The sequence below is a fragment of the Phascolarctos cinereus genome, unplaced genomic scaffold, assembly GCF_003287225.1.
Source record: "Phascolarctos cinereus isolate Bilbo 61053 unplaced genomic scaffold, phaCin_HiC Scaffold_8;HRSCAF=390, whole genome shotgun sequence".
NCBI lineage: Eukaryota > Metazoa > Chordata > Mammalia > Diprotodontia > Phascolarctidae > Phascolarctos > Phascolarctos cinereus.
In genome coordinates this window covers 74,831,090-74,843,940 of record NW_027556291.1, presented here as the reverse complement: position 1 = coordinate 74,843,940, position 12,851 = coordinate 74,831,090, and the positions used below count along the sequence as shown (strand labels likewise).

The window sequence follows — 12,851 nt, the reverse complement described above, 5'->3', positions numbered from 1 at the left end:
ATTTCTCCTAGAGTCGTCAGGCAGCAAACACCATGTTGACCATTCCTTGGTCGTTTCTGAAGCCATGCTAGCTCTTGGATAGATGACCATCTTCCAGGTGAAGGATCATTTGATTAAGGAGGACTCTGGCAAGAATCTTGCCAGCAATGACTAAGAGACTCCACTGTGGTTGTCATAGGACAACTTACTTCATTTTCCTTATAGGTGGACAACGGGGACATCCTCGATCTCCTGGGGGATAACTTCCTCTTACCATATAATCTGGAAGATTTCCATCAGCTTTTTTTTTTTTGTAGGAGCAGTGGACTCCATGCCTTGTAAATCTCAGCTGGAACAGAATCAGCACCGCGTGCTTTGCCACAGAGTCAAGCCAAATAACATTCCAAACCTCTTCTTCAGTTGGAAGTTTGGCTAGAGAGGGATGGACTTCAACCTGAGATATACAGTCAATGGCTTCAGCATTGGTTGATGATGGTCTGTTGAGAACGCTATGGACATTTTCAGCCCATCTGTCTAGGATCATGTCCTTATCACTGACCAGGGTGGCTCCATGAGCCACATTGTAGTAGTTAAGAGGCACCAAAGGTTTTTGGCCCATAAATAGCTTTCGGGGCATCATGGAAGCACTCTGGATTGTTACTATCAGCATAAAATTGAATTTCATATGCTTTCTTACTGAGCCAAGACTCTTGCATCTCTCTAAGCTTTGCTTGTGCTTTACTTTTGATGGAGTTAAATGCTGCCTTCTTAGAGACAGATGAACTATTCTGCTGATAAACCCTGCACAGTTCTCATTTTTCATTTAGTAACTTCTGACTTTCCCCATCATTTGCATCAAACCAATCCCAATGTTTGTGAGTGTTCTGGCCCAGATGAGTAAACGCAGTGCTGTGCACCAAATCTCTGAAAGCTGCCCACTCCTTTTCTGCTCCACTGTTGCCAACCCTGTGCTGGCTCAGCTTTCCCTCCCAAGTCAGCAACAAACAATCCAGGCACTGAGAAGCCTTTATCTAATCTGTTCATGTTGATTCTTCTAACACTTGTTTTGTTTTGGGGCCACTGCTTTTGTTGAATGAGAATGTTTAGCTTGGAAGACCCTATGGGCTGGGCTGCCTGGGTGCATATATTCCCTCTTTTCTTATATGTGAGTACCCATTCTCTATCTTCCTATACATACATATATATACACACGTATGTCCACATATAATCCCTATCTTTATTCATATATGAGTCCTCCTATATTCTCTAAAAGATAAAGAGTGGAGTACTCACATATGAGTAGAAATATGAATATGCGAATACTTATGTTTGTGAATAGATAATATGAGTCCCCTTTCTTCTGACAGCCCAGGAAAGACTACTCCTTAGAAATAATTAGAGCAGGGACCAGCCAAGAACAAGGAGCCCTTTCAATCATTCTACCTAAATAACAGCCTTTTTCTCCATGCCTAGAAGTGTATAGACCAATGCACCCCTTAAGGGCAGCACTCTCTCACCCTCATTTCCCTGATCAGAAGGTGGAAATCTCTTTGCTTATTTCAGGTCACTTGTGACCTGCTTTGTGGGTTGGGGGTGGGTGGGAGGAGCCCTTGATGGGAGTGGTCAAAAAGGGATGGAATGGTTTTAAGAAATTTATTCTCTAAGGTTAAGTTAGTGTTGTTCTCTTGTATGAAGAAAAATGCTAAAGTACCTTAGCCTGAATTGTGTAACTCTATTTTATCATATTGTGAAATTTCCTTTGTTCAAGATTCCCATAAATGTTCACCCAAAATGTCTCAGGTGGGAGACATGTCATTGGGTTGGAGGCAACTCTGTCAGTTGGGACATTTCTCTCTCAAATAGAAAAAAGGCCCAGATCAGAAAAATGCTGAAGTAATAAAAATTTCTGGCAGACTTGTCTCTACAATGCAGAGTATGGGACTGATAAATGTGATTTTTTTTCTTTAACAAGGATTATAGAGAACAGAATGAGAGGCATAGACAGCAGTAGGCACAGTGGAAGGAAAGGACAGAGGGAGAGACTACACACTGGAGGGGATGGTTAAAAAGGGAAATGATCAGAGAAGAGAGGGATGCATATAGGGGAACATGGGCTCAAAGGAGAAGAGAAGGAAATAAAGAGAGAAGGTGAAGAAGAAAAAGTACACAGAGAGGAAAATGGCACCCAGAGAAAGGAGAAGGGTATATAGATGGGGGAGGAGACACACAGAGGAGAAAGGTCACAGAAAGAAGACTCAGAGACAGAGAGAAGGAAAGGAGACTAGAAAGAAAGACTCAGAGAGGGACAGAGGCATAGATAGAGGAGAAGGGGAAGAGAAAGGAGAAGGACTGAGGGAGGGAGGTAGAGAGGGCTCAGTGAGAGGAGAAGGAGAAATGGAGACAACATGGGGCCTATGGAAATGAAAGGGATACCCAGAGAGACACAGAGGCATATGAAGAGAAGGGTGACATTTGATGGGATGAAGTTGACAGTGGAAGGACACAGAGAAAGGATAGAGTCAAAGACAGCATAGGGACATGCGGAGAGAAGGGAGGGCAGGTGGGACACAAAGACAGTGTGGAAGGTGGTACATCAAGGAGTAGGTCCAGGTGGGCATCATAGCACACTGTTCTGATGATCTCTAATGTTTGGGAGCCCACTACCTCCTGAGGTGGTCCATGCCACTTTGGGGCAACTCTGATTGTTAGGAAGCTATTCCTGAGATCAAGCTTAAATTCACTTTCCAATCCATCCTATATATGTCTTCCATAAGAGGAGCTACGGAAGGGTCTCCTTTTCTAAGCTATTCTCCAATAAATGACTGGTTCCATTTTCCAGATAGTCCCAATCTATTTCCCCATCAGTGAAATGAAGGCATTACACTTGATTCATGAAAAAGACATTTGTTCAGATCCTGTTACCTACAGGGTCCTATGCTAAGATAGAGGGAAGTGATGGGAAGATGAAATGATGGGGCTGTGGAGAGACAGGAGGTGAAGCATGACCACAAAGGCTGGTAAATGACCAAAGATTTGAGATCTCATCAATGGGGACATTCCCTGCAAGGATGCAGATAGAGACCAACTCCACCCCCCACCTGCCTGTCCTGGGTCACTCTCCTCCATGTCGTACCATCAGCTCTCCACAGAGGGCCCACTTAACATGCTGGATGCCTTCCTCACTTCCTCTTGGCATCCTGCACCTTTTCAAGGGAGTTCAATGGTTAGAACAATGACAAGCACAAAAGAAAGAACTAAATAAACACCTTCCAGGGAGGGCTTACTTTGAGCTTGTGTGGTTAGATAGGCAAGGCTTCATGGAGGAGGTGGCACTGGAGCTGGACCTTCAAGGCCTTGAAGGATTTCAGTAAGTGCAGCTGGTGGTAAAATCCATTCCTAGGCTCACAGATCAGAGAACTGGAGTTTGAAGGGACCTTAGAAGGGGAGTCATCTAATCCAATACCCTCATTTTCAAAGGAGGAGGTCCACAGAGCTAATACCACTTGTTCAAAAGTCATAAGGATAGTAATAGCCTCAGCCAGAATTTAAACCCAGGCCTTCCTGACTTCAGGTCTAGTGCTCTACCCACTATGCAAGACTACTTCTTTTTTATTTTATGTTTTTACAGATATTTTCTGTTTCTTATGTCACCATAGTTATCCCATGTTAACCCCTCCATAGGACATTCCATAGGACAAAGAGTATTTTTTGTCATTGTTGTTTAGTCATTGCAGTCATGTCTGACTCTTCATGACCCCATTTGGGGTTTTCTTGGCAAAGACACTGGACTGGTTTGCCATTTCCTTCTCCAGCTCATTTTACTGATGAAATGGAGGCAAACTGTAGCTGCCCCTATTATTTTTTTTTTAAAGAGGGGAAAAAAAGTCAGAACTGATCAATAAATGGAAAAAGTCCAATAACACATGCAACATGTAACACTTGTGAACCTCCCACCTCCAAAAAGGACTAGTTTGGGGATGTCTTTTCATTTCTCTTCATTTGAGTTCCATTTGATCTTTATAATTTTGTTAAACTGATTTGTGATTTTTTTTTGGGGAGGGTGTACCATTGTTCTTTCCATTTATATTGCTTTAGTTCCTGTGTATTTTGTTTTCTTGACTCTGCTGACATCACTTTGCGTCAGTTCATATAGCTCTTTCCACGGTTTTCTCTATTCATCACACGTCATTTCTAACAATACAGTAATTTTCCACTTCATTCATGTATTGTTGCAGTCTGAGAGGTTGAGACCCCTCAAAGACTGGAGTACAGCAACTGGGCCGTGTGGAATGAATTCACAGTCTCAAGCATTCTTTAAGTCAAGGTGGTAAAGAGTTATTGTTACGCTTTTCAGTGGGCAAGGATTCTTAAGGAACCTGCAAGAGACTGAGGATGGAGCTAGGGCTTATATGGAAAAGGGCCTGGAAAGGAATGCCAGGAATACCGATTAGGTAATCTAAAGGTCCAGGTGTCTTTGGGAGCTATGGATGGGAAAGTATAAGGAGTACACCAGACAGAGAAGGAGATGTCAGAGGCATGGATCTTGGGAGTCTGGTAGGAGGAAGAGTCCTTGGGCCAGCCAAGGACAAAACTCCTTAGGCCAGACAAGATACTCCTCTCTCTCTGTTCTGATTAGAGAATGCTCTGCAACATGGGAAAGCTTTCTCACAAGACAGGAGCTTACTAAGGAATTGGGAGGCTTCCAGAGACGTGATCTGAGGGCTGGGGCCTGAGCAGCCCAGCACTCTCTCACCCAGCTTTATGTAGCTGCACCAGGGAGACAGATAAGGGTCTTGCTGGGGCTCATGCATGAATAACTGCTAGGCACAGTGCCCTTGGGCTGGGGAGCAATTGTCAGAGAGTGTTTCTGAGACTAGGGAGAAATTGGGGTCCAAGTACAAGCACAAGCACCCAAGCACCCCCAGTACCACAGTTTATTTAGCCATTCCCCAACTCATGGGCATAGATTTTGTTTCCAATGCTTAATTGTCACAAAAAGTGGTGCTGTAAGTTATTTGGAGCATATGGGGACTATTTTTCTTACCAATGGTTTCCTTGGGGTATAAGTCCAGTCAGTAATAAGAGTTTCTGGTTCAAAGGATATGGAAATTTTAGTCCTTTTATTTGCAAAATTTCAAATTGCTTTTTATAATGTTTGTTATCACTTCACAGCTCCAACAATGCCTTAATGTGCCTATCTCTCTACTACCCTTCCAACATGGACCGTTGCCCTTTTCTGTCATTTTTGCCAATTTGCATGGTGTGAGGTCAAACCTCAGGGTTGTTTTGATTTGTATTTCTCTTCTTATTAATGATTTGGAATATTTTTAAAAATATGGTTGTGAAGATTTTGTAGTTCTTTTGAAAAGTGTTTGTATCTTTTGACCATTTATCTGTTAGGTAATGGCAATTAGTCTCATATTTATTAAGGCTTACATATGACAATATTATATAGGATACATTATAACATTACATATAACATATTACATGTTATTAAGGTTTATATATGAAAATGTTACACATGATATATTGTAACATTATATGTAACATTACATATATTATTAGTATGTATATATTTTGCATACCAAACCCTTCTCAGAGAAATTTGATATAACGTTGTTTTTCCCCCCTTTGCCCTTCTTATCCTAGATGCATTAATGTCATCTCTGCAGAAGCTTTTCAGGTGCAAGTTCACTTTTCTATTACAAACACAGTGTTATACTGCTTCAGTTACTTCAATATTTTTGAAGGTGTCCCTGTTTCTCCTGGCTCTTCCTCTCAATCCCGACCGGCTCTTCTCATTTGACGGTCCCTCTTTTTCTCCTCCCCTTCACAAAGTCCTGCTCTTAGTTTTTAAATTTCATTTTCTTTGTGCCTCTTTCCAAAATGGGTTTCTCTCCCTTTCTCCACGATCCATCTTCTTTTTCTGTCTATCCTATAATCTCATGCCTACGGCCCTGATGTTTGAGTCGGGATGAGGGCCGAGGCTGACCTGCTCTGGGAAGGGTCGAGGGCGGGGTCCCTGTGACGTCAGGCGATTAGGGGCGAGGGACCCACGGCCCTATGGGCCTCAGGTCTGCATACACAATGAGGAAAAGGAGGAGGAAAAAGCTCGGTTTCATGCGGGCCCTAGCCCCGTCATTATCAGGAAGCCTCGGAACCAGAACCCAGTGACCTCAGCGAAGGACCGGAAGTCTGAGCGGGGAACCTAAAACCCGGGTACCAGGAAGTACCGCCCCCTGGCAACGGCGCTGACTTCACTGGCTGGGAGGCGGGAAATCACGGAACCGGATCCAGCCATAGATGATGAACTAGAGTCCCTTCCCTACCCTGATTCCTCCTCCTCTTGGATTTCCAGAACCCCAGGAAGCTCCGCTCTTGGGCGGAGTGGGAGGAGGGAAGCAGAAAGGGACCGGAGAGGGTAAAGGTGTGGGGAAGGAGCGGAAGAAGAATGGGGGGGAAGGGTGTTGGGAGGAGCTCCTTCAGGAGAGACCGCCCCTTCTCACTCCACCCCACCATCCCCAATACTGGAGCGTATGGAAATGTATCCCCCCCCCCCCCCCGCCACTCACAAAGAGCAGGGGAAAGGTGGGAGGGAGGCAGGAGACCCCTGAGGAGGCAGACCACCAGAGAAAAAAAGAGGCAAAAAAACACCTCAGAAACCAAAGCCAAAAGATTAGACCCATCTGTTGTGTGTCTCCTCCCCCATCTATATACCCTTCTCCTTTCTCTGGGTGCCATTTTCCTCTCTGTGTACTTTTTCTTCTTCACCTTCTCTCTTTATTTCCTTCTCTTCTCCTTTGAGCCCATGTTCCCCTATATGCATCCCTCTCTTCTCTGATCATTTCCCTTTTTAACCATCCCCTCCAGTGTGTAGTCTCTCCCTCTGTCCTTTCCTTCCACTGTGCCTACTGCTGTCTATGCCTCTCATTCTGTTCTCTATAATCCTTGTTAAAGAAAAAAAATCACATTTATCAGTCCCATACTCTGCATTGTAGAGACAAGTCTGCCAGAAATTTTTATTACTTCAGCATTTTTCTGATCTGGGCCTTTTTTCTATTTGAGAGAGAAATGTCCCAACTGACAGAGTTGCCTCCAACCCAATGACATGTCTCCCACCTGAGACATTTTGGGTGAACATTTATGGGAATCTTGAACAAAGGAAATTTCACAATATGATAAAATAGAGTTACACAATTCAGGCTAAGGTACTTTAGCATTTTTCTTCATACAAGAGAACAACACTAACTTAACCTTAGAGAATAAATTTCTTAAAACCATTCCATCCCTTTTTGACCACTCCCATCAAGGGCTCCTCCCCACCCACCCCCAACCCACAAAGCAGGTCACAAGTGACCTGAAATAAGCAAAAAGATTTCCACCTTCTGATCAGGGAAATGAGGGTGAGAGAGTGCTGCCCTTAAGGGGTGCATTGGTCTATACACTTCTAGGCATGGAGAAAAAGGCTGTTATTTAGGTAGAATGATTGAAAGGGCTCCTTGTTCTTGGCTGGTCCCTGCTCTAATTATTTCTAAGGAGTAGTCTTTCCTGGGCTGTCAGAAGAAAGGGGACTCATATTATCTATTCACAAACATAAGTATTCGCATATTCATATTTCTACTCATATGTGAGTACTCCACTCTTTATCTTTTAGAGAATATAGGAGGACTCATATATGAATAAAGATAGGGATTATATGTGGACATACGTGTATATATATGTATGTATAGGAAATAGAGAATGGGTACTCACATATAAGAAAAGAGGGAATATATGCACCCAGGCAGCCCAGCCCATAGGGTCTTCCAAGCTAAACATTCTCATTCAACAAAAGCAGTGGCCCCAAGGCAAAACAAGTGTTAGAAGAATCAACATGAACAGATTAGATAAAGGCTTCTCAGTGCCTGGATTGTTTGTTGCTGACTTGGGAGGGAAAGCTGAGCCAGCACAGGGTTGGCAACAGTGGAGCAAAAAGGAGTGGGCAGCTTTCAGAGATTTGGTGCACAGCACTGCGTTTACTCATCTGGGCCAGAACACTCACAAACATTGGGATTGGTTTGATGCAAATGATGGGGAAAGTCAGAAGTTACTAAATGAAAAATGAGAACTGTGCAGGGTTTATCAGCAGAATAGTTCATCTGTCTCTAAGAAGGCAGCATTTAACTCCATCAAAAGTAAAGCACAAGCAAAGCTTAGAGAGATGCAAGAGTCTTGGCTCAGTAAGAAAGCATATGAAATTCAATTTTATGCTGATAGTAACAATCCAGAGTGCTTCCATGATGCCCCGAAAGCTATTTATGGGCCAAAAACCTTTGGTGCCTCTTAACTACTACAATGTGGCTCATGGAGCCACCCTGGTCAGTGATAAGGACATGATCCTAGACAGATGGGCTGAAAATGTCCATAGCGTTCTCAACAGACCATCATCAACCAATGCTGAAGCCATTGACTGTATATCTCAGGTTGAAGTCCATCCCTCTCTAGCCAAACTTCCAACTGAAGAAGAGGTTTGGAATGTTATTTGGCTTGACTCTGTGGCAAAGCACGCGGTGCTGATTCTGTTCCAGCTGAGATTTACAAGGCATGGAGTCCACTGCTCCTACAAAAAAAAAAAAAGCTGATGGAAATCTTCCAGATTATATGGTAAGAGGAAGTTATCCCCCAGGAGATCGAGGATGTCCCCGTTGTCCACCTATAAGGAAAATGAAGTAAGTTGTCCTATGACAACCACAGTGGAGTCTCTTAGTCATTGCTGGCAAGATTCTTGCCAGAGTCCTCCTTAATCAAATGATCCTTCACCTGGAAGATGGTCATCTATCCAAGAGCTAGCATGGCTTCAGAAACGACCAAGGAATGGTCAACATGGTGTTTGCTGCCTGACGACTCTAGGAGAAATGCCAGGAGCAGCATAGACTTCTGTACATATTGTTAGTCGACCTAACCGAGGGCTTCGATATCGTCAGTCACGAGGGCCTGTGGACCATCACGGGGAACTTTGGCTGCCTGGAAGAAGTTTATCAGCATTGTGCACCACTTCCATGATGGCATGCTTGCACGGGTTCTGGATAATGGACAATGCTCTCGTGCTTTCCCAGTCACCAATGGAGTGAAGCAGGGCTGTGTGCTTGCCCATGATTTTTAGTGGTGTTGTCAGATGCCTTCAACAAAGACAAAAACGGCATCAAGGTCAGCTACTGCACTGACAATAAACGATTTAATTTGAAAAGGCTACAAGCCAACACTAAAGCAAAGGGAGAGAGTTGGAGCATGACTTTTTATTCACAGATGACTGTGCACTCAATGGAGCTTCTGAGGCTGAGGTGCAACAAAATATGGATCATTTCTCTGCCACTTGTGCTAATTTTATCCTGACAATTTCCGTGAAGAAAACAGAGGTTCTCCACCAGCCAGCACTGTACCAACCATACATGGAACCATCGGTTATAGCAAATGAAGAAATTTTGAATGCTGTGGATAAGTTCACTTACTTTATGCTTTTTGTTATACTTTTCAGGGGTGTACACGTAGATGATGAGGTTGATGCATGCATTGCCAGAGTTAGCTCAGTGTTTGAGAAACTCCAAAGGAAAATATGGGAGAAAAGAGGTATTAGGCTGCTTACCAGACTGAAGGTCTACAGAGCCACTGTGCTGACCTCATCGTTGTATGCCTGTGAAACCTGACAGTATACCGGCACCATGCCAGGAAACTGAATCGCTTTCATTTGAATTGTCTTAGGAAGATATTGAAGAATATTGAAGATATTGAAGATATCCTGGCAGGATAAGGTACCAGACACTGAGGTCCTTTCTGGAGCTAAACTGCCAAGCATTCAAACTCCACTGCAGAGAGTGCAATTCCAGTGGGCTGGCCATGTTGTTCAAATGCCAAATGCACATCTACCTAAAAGACTGTTATTTTAAGGAGAATTCACTCAAGGCAAGTGTTCACATGGAGGTTAGAAGAAGTGATACAAAGAGACTCTCAGGGTCTTCCTGAAGACCTTTGGTATTGATTGGGAGACTTGGGAGACACTGTCACCGGATCACCAAGCATGGCATGCTCAAATTAAAGAAGGCACTATGCTCTATGATTGAAGTAGATTGCAGTAGCTCAAATTTAGAGACATTGCCATCCCAAATTGTCTTATGGACTATTTGTGCCTCACCTGTGGTAGAGCTCCTGAGCTCATATTGGTCTGCTCAGCCACAGCTGGACACACTGTACACTGACCCCAACATCATGATGTCATTTTGGTCCTTTCTGAGCACAAAGGACAACAGCAAATCATGTCTCAAAAGAACACGTGTATTTCCTCTATATACACTCTATATACTCATATATGTGACTATAAAAATAATAAATGAATATTCGTATATTTGAATATATAGAGAATATATGACAACCTAAATATATGAAGATAGAAAATTTTTCCATAAATATAAATACTCATATTCTCTCTATATATACATATATATTTAGTCATTTATATGATTCATAATTGTCTCAGTATTTTCTATTCATATATATCAGTACTCATATATTCACTCTTTTCATATGTATAAGTACTCATATTTTCTGCATATTTGCGTACACATATTCTTTCTATATTTTAAGGTATTTGAATTCTCATACATCTTCTTTATATTCCTATGAGTATTGCACTGCATCTCTTCATGTGTGAGAAATTTTGAGGCCTCTTACATATGGATTGAGAGAGTGCATGCATACTTATATGCACAAATATGCAGAGATATTATGAGCACTCAAATGTATGGGAGTATAGAGTAAATGAGTACTCATATGGGAAGAGAGAGAATATGTGAGTACTCATGTATAGGAATACAGATAGAATATGAGTCCTCATATATGTGGATATATGGAGTATATATGAATGATCATATGTATGACTATTGATAGAGAATATGAGTATATGTATTTTGAATGTATGGTTGATAATATGATAGGATATGGGGGAAATCACATATGTTATTATTGATATCGAAGGTAACTTGAGGCATATCAGCCTGGAGGGAGTGGGGAGGTCATTGTGCTCCCCATACCTTGAGACAGCTTCTAATATTGCTTACAGTTGGGGCACTTCATGCTTAGCATGGTCGTGCTCCATGTGAGAATCCACCCCTCCACCCTTTACAAAAGGAAGGGAAGAATCCAATCAAGGGAGAAATGACTGACTTTTTTTGGAAGTCTATGGCATTGTAAATTCAACATGTCCAAAACAAGACTCATTATGTCTTCCTCCCAAATACAGCCCTGTTCTGAACTTTCACATTAGTGTCAAGGGCACACCCACCCTTCCAAATCTCTGGGGTTGCAAACTCAAAGTCACCTTCTGATAGGTGAGCTCTCTCCTTATCTTGCCTGGAACCAAGACTCATTTCCCATTGTTGCTTCTCCCTCCCTTTTCAGTTTCTCTTTTATGTATTCTCCTCCCCCATTAGAATGTGAGTTCCTTGAGGGCAGGGAATGTCTTGTGTTATTGGCTGGTAAGTAAGGCAACACACTGGTTTCCTCCTTGCTTAGCAGGGTGCCTGGCACATAACAAGTGCTTAATAGATTCTCTGTTCCTCCTCTGTCTCTGTTTCTGTCTCTGTCTCTGCCTTCTTTCCCTCCTTCCATCTACCTCTCTCTATCCCATGCTGCTCACTCTCCCTCAGCCCTCAATCTCTTGGCAACTCTTACCACTATTGGAACACAAGATCTCTTGCATCCATCCCCTTCTCTCCACTCACAGAACACTCCTCACCTGAACTATACATCCTATATTCAATGATGTCCTAATTAGTCTCCGCATCTTTAGTCTCTTTCCCCATTAATCCATGCTGCACTTAGCTCCCAAAGGGTATTCTAAGGCTGAAATCTCATCATGCCATGCCCCAGTTCAGTAAAATCTACTGGTTCCCAGTATGTCTAGGACAGTACGTTCTTAGCTTGGAGTCTGCGAATGTGTTTTAAAACATTCTTGATAACTATTTTTGCAATTATATGGTTTATTTTGTCATTTTTTAAAATTTCATGTTATATTGTAAAAAATTGTTCTGAGACAGAGTCCACCATGCCGAAGGGTCCAACAGAGAAAACACAAAGAAATTCAAGAAGCCCTGCTATAGGATTGAATTCAAATTCCTCTCTGTGTCATTTAAGGCAATTCCAAATCTGGCTATAATCTACATCTCTTGCCTTATTAGAATTTTCCTTCACGTGCTCTAAAATACAGCCAAATTAGCTTTCCATTGTTCTTCACATATAACGCTTTATTTACCATGTATGTTGTGTCTTTGGACACTTTTGAGGGTAGCTGACAGAGTTTGAACCCCATGGGGTGAGTTAGGGGGATGTCTATCCCATACATGTGAAGACTTCCCCTAGTGGCATGGCAGACAAGAATAATTTGTTGAAGCAGGAATTGTAGAGTCCTTAGAGTTTGGCAGACCTCAGAGATGCCAAGGTGACCCACTGCATCCTGGAGCTACCACGAGTCTTCCTGACTTTTGTTTTGCCACTGGACTTCAATGACTCTGGAAGAGAGAGTGAGGCTGACAACTTTACTCAACTTTGCCTCACTTAAATCCAACTCATGTCAAAATCGAGACATCACCCCAGAATTTCACTGGTCTTCTTTGGAAATGAAGGGCAAACAACAACAATGTGCCTTTTCCCAGGTTGTCCCCCCATCTCTGAAATGCATTCCAGACTCTTCTCAGCTTAGTAGGACTCCTAGTTTCCTTCAAAGATCAGCTCAAACCACTTCCCACAGGTGGTTGTTCCTTATCTCCTCAGGTGTTAGAAAAAAGTCCCCCCAGCCAAGTCACTTGCATTTTCTTAATATTTTTTATATGTTCACATGTAAA

At 42.7% G+C, this 12,851-nt stretch overlaps 1 protein-coding gene and 1 pseudogene across 1 annotated transcript in view; both read left to right on the top strand.

Moving 5' to 3' along the window:
• Positions 1-1,563, top strand: part of LOC110200367 (plasma membrane calcium-transporting ATPase 4-like) — a gene marked incomplete at its 5' end in the record, with an annotated part of 92,079 nt that extends 90,516 nt beyond the window's left edge. Inside the window, one exon of the mRNA XM_078148060.1 lies at positions 297-1,563. The remainder of the gene's footprint in view (positions 1-296) is intronic.
• The window catches only part of LOC144455066 (E3 SUMO-protein ligase KIAA1586 pseudogene), a 52,367-nt pseudogene that overhangs the window by 128 nt on the left and 39,388 nt on the right, over positions 1-12,851 (top strand).